The sequence below is a fragment of the Cricetulus griseus genome (genome assembly GCF_003668045.3).
Source record: "Cricetulus griseus strain 17A/GY chromosome 1 unlocalized genomic scaffold, alternate assembly CriGri-PICRH-1.0 chr1_1, whole genome shotgun sequence".
Taxonomy (NCBI): domain Eukaryota; kingdom Metazoa; phylum Chordata; class Mammalia; order Rodentia; family Cricetidae; genus Cricetulus; species Cricetulus griseus.
The window spans coordinates 121,740,795-121,748,953 of NW_023276807.1; the positions used below are offsets into that span (position 1 = coordinate 121,740,795).

General features: G+C 45.5%; 1 long non-coding RNA gene across 1 annotated transcript; it reads right to left on the reverse strand.

Annotated features, from left to right (window-relative positions):
• Nucleotides 1-4,923: 4,923 nt before the first annotated feature.
• On the reverse strand, nt 4,924-7,133 carry LOC118237993. The gene is made up of 3 exons (XR_004772599.1): nt 6,982-7,133; nt 6,135-6,294; nt 4,924-5,958 (listed from the first exon to the last, which is right to left on the reverse strand). It is a non-coding gene; the product is annotated as an uncharacterized LOC118237993 (long non-coding RNA).
• Nucleotides 7,134-8,159: the final 1,026 nt, after the last annotated feature.

The following is an 8,159-nucleotide window of genomic DNA, read 5'->3' on the forward strand; positions in this document are numbered from 1 at the left end:
TCCACTTTTCTTTTTTTTTAAGAAACATTATCTCACTTTGTCCCCTTAGCTGGTCTGGAGTTTACTATGTAGACTAAGCTAGCCTAGAACTTGCTATGTAGACCAGGCTGACCTCAAATTTACAATGGTCTAGCTGCCAGGATTAATGGGGTGTACCACCATGCTTGACTAAAGCCCGCTTTCTATTGATTATATTTTCTTTTTCCGTTTCTCTTTCTAAGACAAGGTCCTGCTATGTAGCTCAGGCTGGCTCCTGTGTTCCTCCTGTGTCAGCCTCCCAAATGCTGGGACTATATGATTAGCTTTTATTACTTTTCAATCCCTGAAACAAGCTTATTTGCTCCATCTCTCTTGTGTCTAATTCAGTTACCCCTGGTGAGCCCAGCTAATAGTAGCTTCCACTTGAGAACTTCTGGGATAGTTTTCTCTGTAGCTTCGACTTCTCCCCATAGTTTCCTATTGCATGAGTTGTTGGTTTTGTTCTGTTTTTTTTCTTCTTTAGTATATCCTAAGCTCCTTGCAAGCAGAAGCAAAGTGTTTCATTTCCCCATAGGCCCTTGTGCTTTGGGTGGAATCCTGTTCTCTCCAGAATGCTAACCTGGGTGGGCACTGCTACTATAGTCAGTAGAAATGACCTTGCTCGGGATATCTATAAACCTTCCACAATTAGACAGGAAGTACCTACAATAGTTGCTTTTCTATGGCAATGGCAGGTTACCTGACAGAACCAACATAAAGAGGGAGGTTTATTTTAGCTTAGGCCTTAAGGGGCCCCAATGCACCACAGAGCTGAACTATGTCAATGGGCTCATGAGGCAGCTGGGTACTTGGTCTTGGCACACAGCAAGCAGACAGTGCACCACCTGGCATAGGGTAGGTTATAACTCATGAGGCTACTGCTTTGTGACTTGTTTTCTCCCAGTTAGACCCCACCACCCTAAGCTTCCAGAATCCCCCAGACAGAACCACCATCTGGGGACGAACTGTTCAAACACAGGCATCTGTGAGGGACATTCCATGCCAAAGCAGTCAACAGTGGTATAGACAGAAGGGTGTGTGTGTGTGTGTGTGTGTGTGTGTGTGTGTGTGTGTGTGTGTGGCATATTATATTAATCTGTTTTATGTAACTATAATGAAATACCTTGGTTGGGGAAACTTTAAGGGAAATTGTTTATTTCGGCTGGGGGTTCTAAAGTTCCCAAATTTAAGGCTCATCTGATGGGCTTGTTGGTGATAGAATCTAAAGAAAGTGAAGGGAGTATCACACATCAAGAGACAGAAAATGCCTGTGTTCAGATTCTGACTCCTCTCCCTTTTCTAAGAAAGCCTCTAGTATTAATCACAAAACTCCATCATGGTGATGAGCTTGTCTAAACCTAATCACTTCCCAAAGTCCCACTTCTTCACACCAGAGTTGAATTGATATCTTAATATATCAAATGGAAATGACATTTCAACAGTTGACCCCTGGGAGATACACTCCAACCATAGCAAATGTTTATCAAATTCTTGAAAACATTGGCGATCCATCACTCTATGATCCTCACCCACAATCCTAACAACCCCCAAATGAGTACTAGGGTTATGTTTTTTATATTATTATAATTAGGATTATAACTCAGAAAGAAAGATGTACAACTGTTATTGCATTGACAAAGATTTCTTGGTAGTTTCTTTATTTGAGATACATTACATACCATAGATCAGCTCCCTCAAAATGTATAATTTATCAGATTTTAATGCAGATTTTAAGTTGTGTGAACATCACCATTTGGCAATAAGCATTAGTTGGGAGTCCTAGTGCCAAACACAGAAGTAAGCAAGAGAGAGAAAGCTTTGCCCTTCAGAAACTTATGGGGTGTTGTCTCTCACAGAGACACTGTCTGTCTGTCTCTCTCTCTCTCTCTCTCTCTCTCTCTCTCTCTCTCTCTCTCTCTCTCCCGCCCCCCTTGGTCTCATGTAATGCAGGTTGGCCTTAAACAGACTGTATAGTCAGGAATGATCATAAAATTCTGATCCTCTTGCCTCCACCTCCTAAGTGGCTGGTACATTAGTTACCATGATAAAATACCACAACCAAGGCAACTAATTCATAGAAGAAAAGGAAAGGGGTATTTGGATTTATGGCTCCAGAAAGGTTAGATAGAGTCCATCGTTGGAGGGAAGCATGGCAGCAGGGATGGCAGCAGGAGCAAGGAGCTTAGGGCTCACATCTTCAAACACAAGCACAAATCAGAGATCGTGAACTGGATATAACAGGGAACAATAAACTCACAAAGCCTGCCTCCACAGACAAACTTCCTCTAGCAAAACCACACCCCTTAAACCTCTCCCAGCACTAGCTGGGTGTGAGAGATTCCTGCAGTTATTGCCACTGGTGGGAAAGTGGACCACAGAGAGATAAGAGTGAAAACTCGGAACAGTGCCATTTTTGCAGGCACTGGGTCAAGACCTCCAGGGACTGACCCTGTGGTCTATTTTCCTTGCACATTGAAACATGGTAGAACTGGTGACCTGCAACCTTTAAAATAAGAATTAATTCCATTGGCTGATAAAGAGAGTTCAGGGCTAGAGCCTACAGAAGGATCTGTGATAGCATAAGGGTGGATTCTGTTGGTGGAGGATGCAAAGTACTGAGGCCCCTTTCATAGGGATGTGTTCTACTGATGTAAGAGTCAACGCTCAGGATCAGGGCCTAAATAATCCTCAGGGTATTGGGGGATTCTAGAAGCCTGGCTCATAGAATAGCAAAACATTACCAGGTTGATTCACCCCTTTTCACTCTGGCATTCCAGGTAGTTGAGTAGGTGTCATTCATTTCCTTCCATTGAAGAAAATAGGCCCATTGACAATCCTGCTTTCTCCAATTCTTATTCTAAGCTGTGCTTCCTATAGCTTCAGATGAAGTGGTCAAATTCCTGAGTCTGTGGGGGACATTTACATTTAAACCACCACAGCAGTTAAGTGCCACCATGCCTAGTTTATGCAATACCAAGGATGGAACCCAGGACTTTGAGCTTGCTGAGCAAGTACCAACTGAGCATTTCCTTTGGGGGCATTTCAAGACATTTCAACACCCCCTGAGATTCTAAGAGCCACACACTGTGAAAACAGGGAGCTGCTTTACTTTGGAAATCATTCCTGAAGTCCTGTGTTCATGGAATTTAGAAATGGAGTCTTTGGGGGAGGGGAGGGTTAGATGAGGTCATAATGGTCCCTCATGATGATATCAATAGCTCCATTAGAAGGAGAGAGACTGAAGTCAGCTCATGTCTCCATTCACAATGCCCTGGGCCATGTTCGGATGCACCAAACATGGCTATTGTTGGTTGCTGAGCCATGCCCCTGAACTTCCCCAAATTCAGAATCATGAGCTAAATACATTTTATTAATTGCCTGTTCTTAAGCACTTAGAAACACAAAACACAGTAACATAACTTGAATCCTCTAGATTCATTATGTAAGAGAAGAGTGACCCCCATAAATTGGTAGTAACTCTTTGTGTATCTCCCCACTGGCACTTCCCATCCAGCTCACCTCACCAGTGCCTTTAACTCTATCAGGAAATGGTTGGCAGCTTGTGGGTTGAGCCGGTAAACTACCACAACTGAGCATCTTCAACAGCAGGCGAAAAACAGTTCTCTTACAGTTCAAGAGGCCAGAGGTCTGAAATCAGGTGTCAGCAGGGCTACCGTGTCCCTCTCTCAAGGTTCCTTTCCCTGCCTGAGCTTATAGTGGGGCTATGTTCCTTTTGCTCATGGCTGCATTGCTCCATGCCCAACTGCTGTGTGCATATGGCCTCCACCACATGTGAGTTCCATCTTTTGTACTATTGAGAAGGCACTTAAATGTTGTATTTAGGACCTACCTGGCTGATCTTAGATGACCTTATCTCATGATCTTTAAGTCGGTTGTTGTTCTAGTTTCATTCTGTTGCCATGATAAACATTCTGACCCAAGGCAACTGGGGGGAGGAATAGATTCATTTCAGCTTACAGGTTACAGTCCACCATTGAGGGAAGTCAAGGCAGGAACTTGAAGCTGAAACCATAGATGAATGCTACTTGCTGACTTATTCACAGGTTCATTTTATCTAGATTCCCTATACAGACCACCTATTTGGGGAATAGTGATATCCACATTAGACTGGCCTCTTCTTCATCAATTAACTATCAAGACAACCCCTTCACACACACACACACACACACACACACACACACACACACACACACACACACACCTTAAAGGCTATTCTGATGTGGACAATCCCTCAACCAAGACTCCCTTCTCAGATGACTCAGTATCAAGTTGACAGAGTTAAGTAGGACAATTACATCTGCCAAGATTCTTTGTCCAAACCACGCCACATCCACAGGTTTTGAATATTCATACTTCTGGGAAGTCACTGTTCAACTACTCCAAGTATGCATAAGAGATGCAACCCCTTTTATCCTGGGATATTTGGTAACTAGGACTGTAAGACCTCCGGAGACTCAGGCCCCCAGGATCTCAGCCCAGGACAGCAGCCACCCCAATCACCAAGCAGAGGCGAAAGCTTGATGCAAACAGCACAAGGCTTTATTGAAGTTGTTTAACAAGCTAACTCCATGTTAGCTCAGGTCTTTCATCCATCCACCATGGCGGATGGCTAGGACAGATGCTGTGAAGCGTCTGCATATAGATCTTATAAGACAGCATAAGGGGAGTGTCTAGGGGTTCACACTGGCTCAGGATTGGTGTGCCTCCAGGCTTGGAGGGTTTGCCCTGTGTTGATTGGTCAACTGGTTGTTATGGCCCATAGGCCCTCCCAGGGCAGTTGCTATGCTCTGCACGTCATTGCTGTGCACTTGTCTGTAAAGCACACCCAGAGCCGTAAAGCATAGCACCACCAGCTAACTTCTGATTGGTTCCTTGCCACGAGGCAGGCATCTGACCTCCTAGTGACCAAGACAAGGTCAGGCAAGTACGTGTTCTGCTGTTATGGCTGCCAAAATGGGGAGCTGGCCCCTTCAGGATTAGAAGGAGTGTGAAAAGAATTGAGGAAAAGTTAGAAGACCCTGAAAAGAGTACAGAGCCTCCAAAGATAGGTACCAAGTTAAAAAAAAATGACACATGATAAGACCAAGGCAGGCTAAACTAGACTACTGTGGGCCCCCAGGCTCTGGGAAGGTGTTTGAACTTGGGAACAGTGGAAAACTACCAGAGTGCATTGAACTGAAGGAGGTCATAACTGATGTTCATGGGGGAAATAAGTGCTTTTTGTACAACAGAGGTGAGAGAGGAAAAGTGGGATGAGACAGGCCAGTTGAGGTGTTCTTTGAAAATCTCGAGAAAACATGGTGTTGGTCTAGACAGGATGAGTAGCAGAGTTATTCTAGGTAGAATGGGTGGGTCAGAACCACAAAGCTTTATTGGACCTCATCTCTTCCAGTCAAGTATTTGATTAGTCATATTGAGGAAAGCAATATGGAAAGTCCATGCTTTATTGTGGCCTGAAAAAACATTTTTAAAAGAAGACAAGAAGGTTTTGTTGAGAAGGATAGAGGAAACTTATACTGATTGGAGCTAAGCTCATTCTGCAAATATCCCTTCCTTTTCCATTCAGCTGTGTGCTCTTGTGGCCTTGAAGAGCAGCCCTGGCGTAATTTGGAAGTTTTACTAGCCTCTGCATGGAATATGTGGCTATGTGGTTATTTCAAGTATTTTCATTCTGTTATTTTTATGGCCTGAACTATTTTAGCCAGCAGCCCAGCACTAGCAGGACACAGGCAGACCCCAGAAACCCAATTAGGGTCTTTAGGAATCTGAATGCCCAGCCACTTGGAAGCATGTAGCTCTCCTCTCAGGGTTGAGGGCAGAGCATCTGTGTTCCACAAAGAACTGTGGGATGGGCTCTCAATCCACTGGTAGAAAGAGCATCCATTATCTTGGTGATGCCATTTGCATTCGATGTAAAACCTGAAATGGATGGAAAATTTGCCTGGTTGGGAAAAAAAATGCAACCCAAGTATTTGGTATTTTCACCCAATTCCTTCCACTATGACGTATAACTTCTGAATTTCCACCTCCCCTCTAAGAGCCAGCCTGCTCTGTGGCCAGATGGCCTTTGGGGTTAGACCTGGGTTGGCACTGACCTTGTCATATCGTGGGTTGATCTAGTCTGCCCTCACAATTTTCTCGGAGGACAAAGCCCAGGTCTTTGGATGTGTGTGCCTCCTGCAGAGTGTCAGCAGTGCTGGACATGCTGGTGTGTTCTATAAACTCTCCTGTACAGGAGATCTGTGCTCAAAGGCACTGGAAAAGGCAAGCAAAAAAAAAAAAAAAAAAACAGGTCAGACCCTTTCTACCTCACTGAAACACTGCAGGCCCATTCTGATGGAAGCGGTGTTGATAATGAAGGAACCAGCTCCCCGTTTTAGCAGCCATTACAACCTAACACATGCTTGCCTGACCTTGCCTCGGTCACTAGGAGGTCAGATGCCTGCCTCGTGGCAAGGAACCAATCAGAAGTTAGCTGGTGGTGCTATGCTTTACGGCTCTGGGTGTGTTTACAGACAAGTGCACAGCAATGACGAGCAGAGCATAGCATCTGTCCTGGGAGGGCCTATGGGCCATAACAACCAGTTGACCAATCAACATAGGGCAAGTCCTCCAAACCTGGTGGCACACCAATCCTGAGCCAGTGCGTACCCCTAGACACTCCCCTTACACTGCCCTATAAGATCTCTGTCCCGTGGCTTCTCGGGTCTTTCTCCAGCCATCTGTCATGGTTGGTGGATGAAGGCCTGAACTAATGGGGTTGGCTCGTTAAACAACTGCAGTAAAGCCTCTTGCTGTTTGCATCAAGCTTTCGCCTCCGCCTAGTGATTGGGGTGGCCGCTGTCCTGGGCTGAGATCCTGGGGGCCTGAGCCTCTGGGGGTCTTTCAATCTACCCACTGTGAGCTTTGTATGAGGAACTGGGAGCCATGAGCAAATCTCACCTCCTGACCTTCAGCAGTCCCCAGCTCTGCATCTGGGCCTCAGCTCTGTTGAAGTGAGGAATTGGGTTAGGAGACTCCATGGTAATCAGGGCACCCGCCCCCACCCAGCTACGTGCAGACAAAGCTCCCTTCTGCTCATGGGGAAATAACCACAGACAGATTTTGGATGATGTAACCAAGAGAGAAAGAGCAGATGATTCTAACGACGGAAGTGAAAGTTGATCCCAGCCCTGTGGCTGAGCTTTCGGAAACTCCCTGTGAAGCACCCTGGAGCACTAAGGACCCAAAGGCACGATCCTGCTCACCTCCCTCCTCCCTATCACAAGAAGAGCTTCACACTGAGAACACTAAGGGATAAGTCCTCCCAGAACACATTCATAAGTCCAAGCAAGGTCACAGCACTGGGGCTTGGTGGACTCTTTGTTGTCCTCAGTGCTGTTGTCACTGTTGTTAGATGTGACAGCGCTGAACCTCATGTCACTTGCAGCCCTGTGCTTTCCCTGCCATGGCCTCCTGTTTGGTCTTTTATACAGTAGCTATTTATTAACTCCCATGGTGGAGAAAAATCAGCTTTGGCGGGGATTAGTGCCTGGAGGAGTATCTCCATGGGGGTGGGACAGAAAGGCCAAAGAGATGACATACTAAGGAGCCACAGGCCTCTGCATAGAGGAAGAATGCACCCCTGCTTCTGTTTACGAGTCTATTGTTCAGAGTAGGCTCCGAAAGAGCTCAGAAACAGCTGGAGGGTGGACCTCCCTGCCTCCATCTCTTCAGGCCTCTCCACCCCCAAACCCCATCTTGAAAGATATAGAAGGCACTGATTGCCTTCCTGGTCCCTAGAAGGATTCTGGGAATTTTCAGAAATGAAAATAATGGTGTTAGATAAAGTAGGTTTAGAAGAAAAATAAATAAAGGAAAATAAGGATGGAAATTCAAGTTGGCATCAGAGGAGAGAATTCTGGATTCTTTGTTATGGCAGTAGAAGGAGATGACCCTGTTCAGGCAGTCCTAGATATGGCATTAGGAAGCAAGACATGCTAGACATCAATCTATCACTATGATAAAATGCTGAGATAAGCAGGGTCAGTGGAGGGAAGGCTTGCTGTCTCTTGGTATCAGAGGAATTACTCCATGTTCACTCCATCCTGTTGTGTTTGAGTGTATGGCAGCAGTGAGTC